General features: G+C 42.3%; 1 protein-coding gene across 1 annotated transcript in view; it reads right to left on the reverse strand.

Annotated features, from left to right (window-relative positions):
- The window catches only part of sox5 (SRY-box transcription factor 5), a 143814-nt gene extending 129211 nt beyond the window's left edge, over nucleotides 1-14603 (reverse strand). The window contains exon 1 of the mRNA XM_083934902.1: nucleotides 14539-14603. The gene's annotated coding sequence lies outside the window, so the exon portion shown is untranslated. The remainder of the gene's footprint in view (nucleotides 1-14538) is intronic.
- Nucleotides 14604-15444: the final 841 nt, after the last annotated feature.

A 15444-nucleotide genomic window follows, 5' to 3' on the forward strand; every position in this document is an offset into this window, starting at 1 on the left:
TTATCACAGCGCATAGACATAGTTTAACCTGTACAAACACTCACAAGTACCAACAGATAGAGAGGAACCTATAGATGCCTAGAGTCGAAAGGAATGTGTGAGAGAATCAATTTAGGATTTAGACAATGAATATTAATAAGAGTAGGGACTGGTTCAGACCACAAGGGCAGGGTCAAGAGGCCTCACCTTATCGGTTATCTGTTATGCTGCAATATCCAAGGCAATTGACTGAAAACTGATTTTCATTTACATGAAAGTCACAAGGGCAAAGTCACAAAGCAACACACTGACATACTCTTTGTAAGTATACAGTACATTATTGTACAACCCCATCTCTCTGTCTGTAACCATCCGATCAGTTGAAGCAAATGTGGATTTTGAGATTTTAAGGCATATAGTAGCGGAAACAATTTTCAGAAATTCTTTTGTATACCTCACAATCACAGTACAAATGTGCCTCAGGGGGCTATAAAATCTGCACAAGACACCCTCCTCCTTGTGTGCAGACCTAAATGAGCCCTGCAAAACAACAATGTAGAGAGCTTCGTTTTGGGGGGTGTCTCTGGCACAGGTGGGACGTGGATGATGCATCACATGTTAAGCCTGAAGTTTGAAGTTTATTTAAGGCTGACTTTCAACAACAAAAACCTGTTGACAAATCACATATATCACATCACATCAAACAATTTGAAACAGGTGTAGGCTAAAGCTCTTGCATATAATGCCTACCCCTTTTAAGCAAATCATGTATGAAAATAATAATAGGGAAATATACATAATATATATATATATATACATACATATACATACACATAAATATACATATACATACACCCACATACTGTATACATACACTATATACACACACACCTTTTTTTAAATAACTCTTTTGCTATTTTTTATCTATTTTTGCTATTTTTTATCTTATTTTGTCATATTCTGTTGCTGCTGTGACAAAAGAATTTCCCCGTCTGCGGGACATTAAAGGTTTTCTGATTCTGATTCTGATTCTTACATAAGAGTAAGACTATTTATAAATAAAAAAGCCTTGTTTAATGTATTAGCTGGACAACCCTGTTGGCACTTCCTGGATCATTTCAGCGAATGAGGGGGCAGCTTTTTTCCTACATGGCTGGTCTGAACGCGGCTTTAGACCCTCGACCCACCAAGTTCTTTGTGGTGCTGTTCATTCTATCAGCCTTCTGGTATAACCCATAGGGTATACATTCCATTGCTGTGTAATTAATGGCCTTCCAGGATTCATTCTTCTTTTAAATTGTTCAGGTTGTCTGTCCCATTCTTGTGAACACGATATCTCAGGAACCCCTTCATATTTGGCACAAATGTCCACTTGGACTCAAGGATGGTCTGATTAGATTGTAAAGGTCAAACATCACGGTCACAGTGTAAAGAATCCCCACGCTATTTATGACAAGATTGTAGACAAAGAGTCAAAAGGTCAACTTCACTGTGACATCATAATGTTCTGCAAAAACACTTTTCTGGCCATTATTCAACACCATAACTCAGGGGTTTGACAGAGACGGACAGCAAATGTGGGGAGAGTGCAACCTTAATCCACTACTGTACGACATGTGGGCACCCTAACTCTCTGACAGTAAGGCTTCAAGAAACAAAATGCAGCAATGATAATACTGTCATAATGAGTGTGATTTACAAATTTTGAAAGAATTTTGAAACCAGAAATTGCCAGATGAATGATCATCTATTTTTACTAACTCAACTAACATAAATTTGGAGGCAAAGTTTTTTGTATAAATCATCATTTAGTCAGAAAAATGTTTTTTAAATGGCAAATGCATAAATGACCAAAAGTCATACACACTCCTCACAATTTACGTTACCTTGACAGCTGCTAGTGATGTGAAGTGATGTAAAGATTGATATTAAGTGGGAGGAACAACCAATGCAGTGTTGTTATTTTACTGTCATTTTATTGACATTTAACATTTCCGTTCAAGCGACATGTACACGTAGAACTGTCAGACAGGAAACGAACCAAACATAAGGCGGTTAAATGACGAGAAGGAAAAAACAGACAACAGGTAAAAAGAATGTGCAAACACGGTGCTAATGGAGCTATTGTGGATGTAGTCAGAGAGGTGATGCTCTGTGGCTCACAGGGAGCAGACAGCAGGCCTGACCTCCCAATCTTACATACAGCGCAGCCACTCTCATACTATAATTACCGGTCACACTGTGAGCGGGTGTGTATCTGCGTGTGTTTTGGACGAAGGGGTGTGGTAGTAGACAGCACTTGCACTTGACACGACATGCAAACTAACCCTGTGTTTCCCATAAATGACAGGAAAAATGCACCAGTGGCCGCACTCAACTACCTGAGACCCTGACTCCCTTGGCCCTCTCCCTTTCTGGCTCCAAGTAATTACCTGTGGGCCTATGGAGGGGTGGAAACCATTGTGTGCTGCATGCGTAGCACTCAGAGAGATGTGGGATTGATGCACACTCAGCGACCTTTCTGATTGGGGTTAACAGCAGCCTCATTTGCATGAGGAGATGGGGCTTTCATTAGCTGCAGTCGCAAGACCTCAGGTGCAGAACACACACATTACAAACACATGGAGAGGGTAAATTATTTAACCTTTCAAAAGACACAATGTTCTCTTGTTTGTATAGTTCGGTTTGTATAAAAAGTATCTTCACATTTGTCACCATGGATGAACTTTTACCAGCCAAAATGTGCCCAAAAATGACTGAACATAATAGATTTCAATGTGCTAAGGCCAGGGATAGTTATAGTTGGTTTAAAATGTTTGCATAGATCTCATAGTCTCAAAGGACTGGGTGTGTGAAATGGAGAAGGTTACGGTGTAGGGCTGCACAATTATGAAAATTATAATCACAATTATTTTAATCAGAACTGACATCACGATTATTCATCACACTTATTCATACCTCTTTGAATACCAAAGCAAAAAGGAAAAAACAGTCTTGGGCACACAAAAAAATTACCAACCTGAACACAGTGATGGTACAGAAAGAAATCACTTCTAGATGACTTGGGGTACTTTACAACAACAGTTTAAGTATCTCCTAGGTGCACCCAAATGCACGATGAAGTGCCGTCGGAGGCCCACCTTTCATTCTTTGTTTACATAACTCACAGGGAAAGCAAAATATTAACACAGTTATGTAGCTTCTCTTCCATCTCCGACACTGGCAGTGGCCATGGTGTCTCAAAAAGTGCAGCCACAGGCTACTGGTAAGCTAATGTTAGCTGCATGCCACTGCCGTTAAGCTATGCTGTGTGGTCTGAGTTGTTGTTTTTTTTAATAGTACTTCGGTACTTTCCAAACTATTGAATGTATAACAGAGATTATATAATTTTAAACATGCGGTATTGAAAAAGTATCAAAGTATCGATACTTTTGACAACCTTACTTGACTTTCACATTTAAATAAAAAGAGCACAGCTTTCACTTCCATGCTGTGCAACATGTACAAATTTTGCTTCAAAATAAGACTGGTCCAACAATAAACAACATATAAATAAAATTGTACAAAAACTTGTTACCCAAAGTTGAATCAAAGGAGCACAGCTATCAATTTCAGGTGAAGCAATTATACCTTAAAGGAACTCGCCCTTTGCCTTCAGGTCCTGATTTTGCTTTTGCCTGTCTGCTCTCTGTTGTTTATTACCCTCCTTTGTTGTTTTAGTACTCTTCTCAACTGCAGCCGCAACTTTCATTGAAAGTTTATCACGGCTGCCGCTACAGGGTGCCCGCGCTGCGCCATGACATTCCAAAATTGAAGCCAAAACATCTGAATCGCCACCTGCTGACTGGCTAGTTTAGGAAGGTGATTCCTTATGCATTTTAAACATCACCATCATAGTCAAACATGTTCACTTTATTGATGAAAGCCAAAATGGGAACTGTGATGAATATTCGATAAATCGTGCAGCCCTAGTATGATGAGATAAATACAGCCTATCCAACACCTAATGCTTATTCTCAATCAAGACAGGCACAGTTACACTTTAAGGATTTACAACTTAGAAAAGGTCTATATGAATGAATTTATGAGGATAGAAAGAATTGTAAGGTGTGTAGATTCCAAATTCCCACCAATGCAAATTTATTATATTGGGCTGTATAAATAAACATACTGGTTCCTGATCTGATATTCAAGATTAAAAACTGACATCCTTTTAGCAAGAGTGTACTTTATCTTGTATTGTTAGTTAAGTCTTGAATGGCTAAGTAAAGCAATGTTACCCAATAGCTCCATTTAGCAGAAGCAAACCCAGAGAGCTTAGCACATTTAACACCCATGACAGTTACGATAATAAATAACTACTAGTTTTTCCCCTTTGCCAGAATAGCTTCTAGCAGCCAGCTCTAGCACAAAATAGTGCTGAGATATAGTACGACTGGCTTTGTTCAATTGCTTGATTTGAAAAAGAGGAGGTTTCTTCATATACCATATAATACAATCACACACACACACACACACACACACACACACACACACACACACACACACACACACACACACACACACACACACACACACACACACACACACACACACACACACACACACACACACACACACACACACACACAGAGGGCATGCCAGTGGTGATCTGAAATGGAGTCACGCAACAAAGTGGACACTTCACTCATGACACCTACAAATGCTGTCTTTCTCTCTCACACAGACACACAGTCACACACACTGTCCTGTGCTGTCATGTATAATTCAGCGTGTGGCCGTGCGGGCAGATGCCTCATCCCCAGGGGGTCCCATCATGCCTTTGCTAGGATAAAACATTTAACAGCACAGGACAAAATGCAACACGCTCAACGAATAAACAGGAAGGGTCTTTGGAAGAATACACACACAACACATTCAGTCTCACTATCACATGGTTGTATTAAAACAAACATAACCTTTCACACATGTAGAGCTCAATTAAAATGTATCAAGATTTAGAAGAGAAACTATTGTGTTAAGCTCTTTTTAGCTTTGAAACACGCATGATATTTCTACATTTTGATGTTTTGTACATCTGTTATCCTCATGACCTCCAAGCATCAAGGTGCACACACGCACATAAGCACACGCATGCACACACACACGCGCACACACACACACACACACACACACACACACACACACACACAAACACAAACACACAACACACACACACACACACACACACACACACACACACACACACACACACACACACACACACACACACACACACACACACACACACACACACACACACACACACACACACACACACACGTTTAAAGAGAAACACTGGTTCTCAGAAGTGGGTCGTTAAATGAGTCACACAAAAACTGTAAGAGTGCTTTTACAGCGGCCTCCCAAGTGAATAACTGTAGAGAAATGACAATGTGGCTGCAAAATATCAATATTGTTCCATTTTTAGCACATGATTGGGAAATGAAGAGAAAGCTATTGGTGTGTGTGTGTGTGTTTGTGTGTGTGTGTGTGTGTGTGTGTGTGTGTGTGTGTGTGTGTGTGTGTGTGTGTGTGTGTGTGTGTGTGTGTGTGTGTGTGTGTGTGTGCGTGCGTGTGTGGCCGAATCTGAATGTTCGGACTTCACCAGACTTGCAGACTCACAGACAGATCCATCCAGTCCAGACAGTGCATCAAGCGGACTTCCTGCAGACTTCCAGAGAGTCAGTTTGAGGTGCAGTCTTCGCTGTTTCAGGGCGCACTCACACTGTCCTTCCGTACAGGGCCAAAACAGGGCCATGCGCGGACATTTAACAACAACAACAATGGCGGTGAAAGGTTCAAGTTGGTGTGATGCGGAGGTGGACTGTTTAATACAGATTTGGGCGGATGAAAATATTCAAAAACAGTCGACAAGACGCACAAAAACTCTGAGGTCTATGGAAAGATTTGTAAACAAAGCGACGCATCGCGATGACGTCAATCAATGCGTGTGACGTGTTACAGCTTGATGATGTATGGACAGGCAAGAAGCATTTGCGCGAGGCCTAGGCAGTGTGAGTACAAACGGGCTGGCCAGCAGGGGAGAGGGAGGGGGGGGCAAGTACCCTAAAGCCTGGGGCACGGTACGGGCGGACAGTGTGAGTGCGCCCTTAATTACCAACAATCAATACAAACATTGTAGTTTTTCCGATTGCAGTCTAAAAAAAAAGGGTTATAATGAATGTAAAAACAATTAGTTTACTGTATTAAAAGGTTCATTGAATCATGTAGGCCAGAAATAATATACGGCCACATCATGGTACAGAAATATGAAGAAGAATAAAAGCTGCAGCGTAATGCCAAATATATACGCAGAGAAAAATGGCCGTGTACATGAATGTAGTTGTTGCTTGAATGTTTCCACAGAAACAAGTGAAAGGCCGTTTATCATCGGCTTTGCAGTCTGTCATGCTCGCAGACATGGTACGATGAAAGTGAACACATCACAGTATGTACGACAAGTCTGTGAGGGCGCTGTCTGCAGGTCCAGAGGGTGGACATTTGTATTCAGCCTGTGAGAGAGAGAGAGAGAGAGTGTGTGTGTGTGTGTGTGTGTGTGTGTGTGTGTGTGTGTGTGTGTGTGTGTGTGTCTAAGAAGGCCTGGAGCTAGGCCAGGCTGGCTGTAGACTGCCAATATTAATGTGTTGTAACCACGACACATGAGGAGCTGCTGGTGCTGGAGAGGAGCCCCCTCTGATGACATCAGACAAGAAGACGTGATGTAACACACTGAGGCATGACTCCTCACTTCAAGGGATGCACCCATTTATCGGCTGAACATTGATCTTGTTCGGCAAATAACCTGGCGTTCACCGATGGCAGTGACTGAGGTTTATGTGTTTTTTTGCGTTCGCATTTGAATGATAGGCAGCAAGCATAAGAAGCCACTGATGGACATGACGCTGGCATTATGTATGACGTAAGAGGGCAAAGGGTGCCGTGCACATGTGAGGTTTGTTTACAGTGAAAGATTCAATGCCGGCCGTGTGGGAGTATTATATCCTGGAAACCAGACGAATCCGCTAAACACTGTTTCATTTGTTCTGGCAGATAGGTCTGGCCCCTCTCCCATTCAGACAGATTCTCAGCCATCCTGGCCGTGGGCGGACCGATCAAAACCATCTATCCCAAGTGGTTTGCTTTTAAGACAATGACTGTCATCGCCATTGTCCAGTCTGCATGTCCGTTAAGGTCAGGTTTAATGGCTTTAGTTGGTTGTAGGTCTATCCAATTGTATCCAGAGCCATTTTGCTCTGCCCTGTTGATAACACCCCTTTGAAATAAAAAATGAACTGATGCCAGGGGAGAAGTAAATAAACCGTAAAACCACCAGCAAATCTCAGTCCTTGAAAACCAAAGCATTTGGGAAAATTCCACGCGAACAACTCCAACACTAGAGGGATGATGGAGATCATTGCATTAAGTGACCGTTGGCCGCTAGAAACAAGGTATCTCTAATCTTATGGAGTACAACTTTAAAGGTTGTTTCCAAAAATTGTATGATTGAATTTGTGCTAATAATGATCACCCCATCACAAACAGGGGAATAAATAATAAATTGACCCATAATTTCACAATCAGTACATCCCTACTCATTACACCTTCAGTCTCCTCTCCTCACATATAACCTTGTCTCCTCACACATTTTCTCCTCTACCCTTCTCATCTCGTCCCTCACCTAACCCTTGTTCCTCTTCTCCTTTCCTTCCATCCTCTTCTCTCCTCACATCTCTTCTTTCTTAAATCTCTACCTCCTCTTCTCTCTCTTCTCCAATCTCCTCTCATCTAATTTGGTCTCCTCAGATACAATGTAGCCACCTTCCCCCTCTGCTATCCTTCCATCACCTCTCCCATCTTCTCTCTTCCACACCTCCCATTGATATAACCTGTTCTCTGCCTCCTCTTCTCTCCACATACCTCATGTCCAGCATCTCTTTTCTCTTTCCCACCAGCCCCATCTCCTCAGTTCTTCTTCCCTCAGTTTTTCTTTCTCCAAATCCATCTCCATCTCCCAGCTCAATCCTAGCTCCCACCACTCTCCTCTTCTGTCCCCCACTCACCTTTTTTTCCCCTCTTATCCAACATAGGCTCCTCAAATTCCTCCACCCGGGCTCCTCTTGTTTCTTTTCCTTCCATTCTCCTTTTCTCTCATCTGCTCTCCTGCTCTCTTCACCAACTCACCCTTTTCCTCCCTCACCTCGCACACTTATTTTCTCTCCTGTCTTCTAACCCTCCGTCCTCTTTCCTTTTATGTAACCTAACCTTGTCGCTTCATACCTCATGTCCTCAACCCCTTTAATCTTCTTCGCCCCTGTTGTCCCTCTCTTTACCTCCATGTTCCTCTTCAGCTCCCAACGCCCACCACTTATTTCCTGGACTGCGCTCTCCTCTTCTCCTTCCATTACCTTGCACTATCTTCAGGTCTCCTTTTTCCCAAGCTCTTCCTCCGTCATCCCCCTCTCCTCCCACCACTTCTTGTCCTCTCCTCTTCCCTTGTCGATTCTTGTCCCTCCCTCCTGAGTGTATATTTCTGCCTCTCTGTCTTTCTGACGCCCCAACCAACCCCCCCTCCCGCTTTCAGCTCAATGCCAGGCTACCACAGCCCAAACTGTTCAGCTGCAACTGTTCCAAGCCCAATAATTACAGCTTGTCAGAAAGAATTAATTTTCTCATTTCTCATATAGACGGGTAAAAAATTACCATGTTATTATAACGCTGCCACTCTCTGGAGGCACCAACGAAAACCAAATTTAATTTCGTAAATTCTTCCCTCGCACATTAAATTAAACACATAAATAAGAGTTTAGGAATTGGGGTGGGGGGGGGGGGGGTAGCATATGTTCGTTAGGCCGGCCCCAGCTCTGGGTAATGGCCGTCGTAATGTTTTGATGGGCCAGGCTATTGGTAAGCACCAATACATTTGCATGATCACCGTCGCGGCAGGCAAGCAAGCTGCCAATTAGCTCTCATACAGCTCTGGACAGTGCTAGGAGAGAAAGGACCAGGGATCTGTTCAGCATAAGAAATACACAGCAAGATATGAACTGAGCTAATTAAAAAGCACGTATGGAGAATAGCATATTCACTGCAGGGAGCTCTATGAGATGTGTGGCTCTTCAAGAAAGATCTGTTACTCTTAAGAAAATTGTTATGACTTACAGTAAAGCACAGCTTTTGTTTATTGTGTTACAATTCTATTAATGCTGTTTTTGCTTTGCTCATTTTGTTCTGGCAAGGCTCAATAGACAAATGCTTTGGCTATGAGTGCCATGAGTGGGCAGTGATCTGAATAACTTTACAGGAAACTGGTTTTACTTTTACCACAGAAATTAGCTTCTTGTAATTGTAAAAAATCTTAAGAGATAGATGCATATAGATATAAATATCTATGGGACTGGAGACCCATGAATACCCATAAGTGCCATATTTTGGACGAACGTGAACCGAACGTACTGTATTCTGCCTGATGAACACATTCATTCTAGTGTCTGTGAACGGCACGCTCTCTCAGATTTTTTCCAGAACTTCGTTCAGTAGGGCGCCGGATTTCTATAGAGCCTTCCAGGCGAAACCCAGGCTAAAACACACTATAAACAGCATATGTAGCGGAAAAAAACACCAAATCTGGCAACACCAGCCGCCAGTGTCCCACAGCCGCATACAACAATAAACAGCATGGAAACGACAGTCACGTGTAGGGGAAAAAGCACCAAGGAGGCGTCGTATTCTTGTTTAAACGTGTTTTATCAGTTTTGTGATAAGTTGGTGAGGATAGGAAAAATCGTATATTTCTGTGCAAACTTTGCCCGCTTCAGTCACGTCCACAGCAAACCTGAAACGGCACATTGAACTGAAGTACCCGGCATTTCAAGGTATGTGCAAGCAAATAAAAAATCAAAAGACAGTGAAGAAAGATTCTCGACCCAAATCCCATTAACTACGTAAAGCAGGACGACACGGTGGTGCCGTAAATCGTTGCAGACCTGTAGCCTTCGAGTCATAAACTTAATTTCAAGTTCAACCTTAATTTCCTACCTCAGCCTGGTTCCTGGTTTTACTATTCATTTAACTTGTTTGTTGAACCAGGATTCCAGTATTCCTTTTTAGTATGTACTGAAATGGAAAATTACTCAAATATATTTTTTATTTATTAGAATTGCTTCTTTGCTACACAGATTTTGCGATGGGATTTCAAGCACATTTTCGTAGAGGGGTAAACTTACCTGTTCTCCGTCTTTTCTCCTTGTGTGAGGTACAGTTGCTACCTATCAACCAGTTCAGCAAAAATCTGATGAAATAGATGCTGAACTCTAGCCTCTCTTGCTCTGTCGGGAACTCCCACAACGAAAAACAAACTCACCCAAACACAGATGAACGGGTGTCCCCTCAAACTCTCTGGTACAGCAAAGACAGGGACTTTCCCTGCCTGCAGCACAGGACACACACACACACACACAAACACACACACACACACACACACAGACACACACGCATTCTCGATTACACACACAGAAAAAGCTCACCCCTGGTGGACACACGCAGCGGGCAGATTCATGGCCGATCTGACAGGGCTGCGTCAAACATTCATACGCATACACAAACACACTACCGCACACATGGGCCATGGTCAGTGTAGCCAGTGCCAGCTAAATCTCCTCAGCAGAGCAGTGATGAGGCCACAATCTGTGATCATGACACTGCCTTGACACGCACTGTCTGGTCTTTTTCACACACATAAACATACAAAGACACAAGCACAAAGAGCACGCAGACAGCTGAAGCTCTGTTTCATGGTCATTTGTCTTCGATCTGGGTTCGCTATCAATGACCTCCTCTGACTCAAGGCCTTTCTTCTATATAGCAGCGTCCGGCAGCTTTTCCTTCATTGCACGTCTTGGGATAGTTTTCCACTGACGCGCCACAACATTAATTTAACAGTCAGATTTATTTCTCAAGCAAAGTTTTTAAGTTCCCAAGATAGAAACAAGTGACTGTGCAGAAGTGGCTCTGGACAAAATATCAGTTTGGCTGCAGTCTTTTGCTGGGAAAGCAGCGGCAGGAACTGCGGGAAACAGTATGTTGAGCCATTTAACTCAGTGAATTTCAACCGCCTCTGTGTCACTTCGGCACGTGCCATCCAGCTGACTGTTGTCTGCGGGTGATTGGGGGAGCTATTGGCGCGAGTGGCCTGGAATTAATTAATTCCGACCAAACCAGAGTTGGTGATGGGAGCATTGTTACTAGTTAACAGTCACACCCCCCAGCCCCCAACCCCCCGCCACCTTGCTGGCGACTCAGCCACCTGTGTGTGACTGGTTATGTTTGTATGTTGTTTTTATGTTTTAACTGTTCTAATTGACCATTTGCCACTAACTACTGGCATGATTGAATGACATGATTATGGCTGTACTCAACAATCGTGTGTCTGCTTGCCTCCTGTGGCTGTGGATCGTTATTGTTTAGAAAGTTTCACAAACATATCAGGCCAGCAGGGAGCCGACACCGGGCCTGCATGTCACCTGCATGCCTTTTGCATCCCGGCATTGAGTTCTTAGAATTCAAACCTAAGGCAGGTACACAAGTAAGGAAAAGAAGCCATAGAGGTGGTATCCGGGCTAGGAAGCGCCAGCATGGATACAAACCTGTGCTGCCTTCAGTTATTATGGGGAATGTTCGCTCATTAGTTAACAAGACAGATGAGCTCACAGCTTGTCTCAAGAGCGAGCGGCTGTACTGGCAGAACAGTTAGCTCTGTTTTTCAGGGACCTGGATCTTGGACAAAATACCGAAGTCTCACCTGAACCTGGACAGATTTTCACTTCTTAGGATGGATAGAGACCAAACTAAGACAGGCAAGAAGCAAGGCTGAGGCATTTGTGTGTCTGTCAACCAGCGCTGAGGTCATCCTGGACATATCACTGAGGAGAGAATGTGTGACCCGAGCATCAAACTTTTTGCGTTGCGTCGCCTTCCTTATTATTGGTCACGGGAGATCTACCATGTGATTGTCCTTGTTGTCCATATTTCTCCATTGGGCAACGGTAAACTGGCTGCAGAGACTATCGAGCATTACGCATGACTTGCCGTGCTCCTCCCCGGATGCCCTGGTTATAATAAATGGGGACTTCAACCACTGCTCTCTCTCTCTCTTTTGCTCTCCCGTCTTTTAAACAAATTGTATATTTTCCCACAATATATTTTCCGCTAGGCGACTCTGACCACAATCTAATATATTTGATGCCCAAATATTCACCGGTGAAATGGAAACTTCCTACTACATCAAAGACTGTGGACATCTGGTCGGATGATGCAAGTGACGCTTTAACAGGATGCTTTGAATGCACTGGACTGGAGCGTATTTTTTGATGGGGACAGTGATGTGAACAGTACAGTATATCTGACAAAGTGACTAGTCATATTAACTACTGTGTCCAATTGATTATTCCCTGTAAAAAAATCTGATTATTCCTCAATAATAAACCTAGGGTAACAAGTGAAGCAGCTTTTTACAGTGGTGATAAAGACAGAATCAGAGATGCACAAAGAACACTGAAAGTAGTAATCAGACAGGGGAAAGGTGAATATGAGGAGAAAGTTGAAGGGCACATGTCCGGGAGCAACACATTAGAGCTCTTGAATTGTATGAAGTCTATCCCTGGTTACGAAACAAGAATCAAAGATGTTGGGGTTCGGGCATAATGGTAAATAATGCTAATGCATTCTTTGCCGGATTTGACAATCTTGAGTTTTCTGAGACACACGAAAACCTTTCTCTTCTCTTACGCAGAGCACCTTGGAGGACTGTAGCCCATGTATGGTTATAAAAACTCAGGAGCTGCGCCAGCAATTAAAGGGTATCATGAACACCGTCAGGGCCAACAAGGCTGCTGGCCCTGACCGTGTTCATCCCTGCACCTTGAAGGGCTGTGCTGATCAATTGTGCTCTATCCATACCTTAATATTCTTCTTGTCTCTGTTATCTACTAAGATTTCAGATATGTGGAAAACCTCTTGTATGGTTCCCATTCCCAAGAAAGCCAATATGTCTTGTTAACCTGAGACCAATAACCCTTACATCACATCATGCAGTGTTTTGATAGAGTGGTCCTTCATCATCTCACTAGGCAGGTGTCTGCATTTCTGGATCCTCTACAGTTTGCGTACAGAAGGTGTGTGTGGGTAGATGACGTTTTACTTCTTATGTTGCATAACATCAACAGTCACCTTGAAACCACAGACAGTTCTGTCAGGGTCATGTTTTCTGATTTTTCAAGTGCTTATAAGACAATACAGCCATACATTTTAGCTGATAAATTAAGTAATTTTAAATACATAACACAACCATTGCTTGGCTTTGAGATCATCTTCTGGCTCGTCCCCAGTATGTCAGGCTTGATAAAGTTTCAGACAGAATTTTAACCAACACAGGAGCTCCACAGGGCACAGTTTGATCCCCTTTTTTATTTTCACTTGATACATCTGACTGCAGACACAGTCAGCCGTCCTGTCTGATACAGAAATTATCAGACGACACTTTGCTTGTTGGTCTGCTAAAGCATTGCAATGACCTGACCTACAAAGAAGAGGCCAACTCATTTGCCAAATGGTGTGACGTAAATGTGAGTTAACAGGGTAATTAAGCTAGTCTCAGTTTGTTCAATTAAATTTAATTCAATTCAATTAAATTTTATTTATAGTGCCAAATCATAACAAAAGTTATCTCAGGACACTTTACAGAGTAGGTAAAGACCACACTCTATGACTTATTTATGATTTACAGAGACCCAACAATACAACCCAACGTATTGTTGAAAGAGAAAATTTGAATTCAGTAGGTGTACAGTTGGCTTTCCGTTGTAGTTGATGTAATTGGTGTAATTGTTTTGGCATATACAGATTACATTACTATTATTATTGGTGGAAGATCTGGTGTCAAAGTGAGAAGTGCACAATCAGATCAATAAGATCAATCAGATAAATATAAGATAATTAGAGAAAGTAGAGCGAGCCACGAAGTGCTCCAAAGTTCTGCTCCGCTGTGATTCCACATCCCGTCTCCACAGGAAAAAAGTGTTTTAAAAAAAAATATTGATAATATTAGTGCATGCATGGTATTTCAAGGGTTCTTGTCTCATTCTGGATGGATAGAGGCTTTCATGATATTATTCTGTCACATCCCCCTTGTAACTTGGAATGACGTCCTTCAGGTACAACATTCTAGAGGCTCATGATAAAAGCAAAAGGAGCCCACTCTGCGCAATAGTTGAATCTATTATCTATATTTTAATAGGCCAAAATTTTCCATTTCAAGTAAGTTTGGCTATCAGGCAGGTAAAATATCTCAAACAGACCAAACAAAGCCTGCCAGAAAAATAATCTTTAGCTGAGGGTTTAGCTGCCATAGAGTAGGTTGCTTTTAATAACAGTAACTGTAAACCTAGAACTGATGACTGGAACTGTTAGTGTATGTAACTGTAGACAGTGATAGGAGAATAGAAGATCAGTTGGAGCTCTTACCAGTAACTTAAAGGAATGACCTGATGTGAAAAATGCCCCGTAAGTAATCAGCTCCTGTTCACTAGTCCCCCTCACACCTGGACACAAAGAAGAACAAAAAGCAGCTATTTAATAGTACAATATTTATGCCATCTAAATGCAGATAAACACATGTGAATTACTGTGGGGTTTGAAACAATACGTCGATAAGATAGGTATAGATAAAATTTATGAACTGAGAAGAAAAAAAAGAAAAACAGAAAAGGATTGTAATTAGACTCTGAAAATCATGATTACAGTTTTCTGGGTTCAACTTTCTTAAACTCTTTTATCTTAATTTTTTTTTTTCATGCCAAACAGTTCTTCCCTCAAACAGTTAGCTCCAAAATTTCCAATTAGAATAAATTAATTGTAGAACCTTGAATTTCCTGTGTTGCTTGGGTGTGTTTTTGTGTCAAATGCGTTTTTTCCACGTAACTGTGAGTAAGAGGAGAGTGAAGGGAGATAAACGGGCAAAAAAGACACAAAAAGTGAGAGGGTGCGACAGGATAAAAAAGATGAGGGCAGATTAACTCATTCTAGTTAACAGATCCTCCTCTACTTTCCCCTCCTCATCTCTTCATTCCTCCCTCCTTTTCGTCTCCCTCACCCACACCCTCTTGCTCCCTACATTCCTCCTACCCTCACCCCCTTCATACCAGAATTCTTGCATCTATAAATATCAAAAGAGACTATAGAAGTACAATCACACACATTGTAAACACACACACACACACACCAGTTTAAACCAATGAGCACAGTGGTGTATTGTGCCAGCAGAGCCAATACACACTTCCACGGCCATTACTTCCCATGGAAACAGGCGAGCGCATTCGCACACACATGTGATGTTGACGTTGTACCCGCGCAGTGGCTGCCTTAGACAAT

The sequence above is a fragment of the Echiichthys vipera genome (assembly GCF_963691815.1).
Source record: "Echiichthys vipera genome assembly, chromosome: 20".
Taxonomy (NCBI): Eukaryota; Metazoa; Chordata; class Actinopteri; order Perciformes; family Trachinidae; genus Echiichthys; species Echiichthys vipera.